This window comes from Acyrthosiphon pisum, chromosome X (genome assembly GCF_005508785.2).
Source record: "Acyrthosiphon pisum isolate AL4f chromosome X, pea_aphid_22Mar2018_4r6ur, whole genome shotgun sequence".
Lineage (NCBI taxonomy): Eukaryota > Metazoa > Arthropoda > Insecta > Hemiptera > Aphididae > Acyrthosiphon > Acyrthosiphon pisum.
Window position 1 is genome coordinate 4,493,712 of NC_042493.1, and position 816 is coordinate 4,494,527.

An 816-nucleotide genomic window follows, 5' to 3' on the forward strand; every position below is an offset into this window, starting at 1 on the left:
AACTTAATTCCGGAAAAAAATATTATCATAAAAACACTATTTGCCATAATAAAAATAAAAATAATTTAGTGCACTATTTAGAATTGTTAGGGAATTTTTAAGCTTTTTTAAAATTATCAATAATAATTATGATGATCAACCCAGAAAAAACCAGGGGGGCAACTGTCCCTACTTGCCCCCCCCTCCCTGCGAACGCCCTTGTGTACAATATATTCGATATAAATTAGTACTGTTATTATATTGAATCAAAATTGTAATCAGTTAAAACTGTATACCTTTTCGGCTATAATAACTAGGTACATTTCCATAGCAGAGAATACGAGATAGGATAAACCGTTACTCGTAGTTGTAACTGGAAGTACCTATTGCCAAGATCTGTGACAGTTCTTCAAAACTATTGGAAATGTGCTTATTTAAGTGTATATAAATTATTAAAAATATATACTTTTTTGTGCACAAAAACAATCTTCTCGGAAACTTTTGCTATAAAATTACTCAGGCAGTAGAATAAAATTAATTACATGATACCAGATACCTATTACGTAGGTATATTATAATGTCAGGTATGATAAATTGATAAACTGATAAATAGTTAAATATATATAGACCAAGCCTGGGCAAGTTAATGATAATTTTTAATTGAGTTGAATTAAGTTGATAGAAAACATTTTAAAAAGTGTAAAGTTAATAGCTATCTTTTTTTAACTCAGTCAAGTTAAAAGTTATATGGAAACTTACATTAACTTACGTTAAGTTATTATTTTATTTTTATATTTCTAATAAATTAGTCATTAATAGTGCAATACGGGTTTAAAA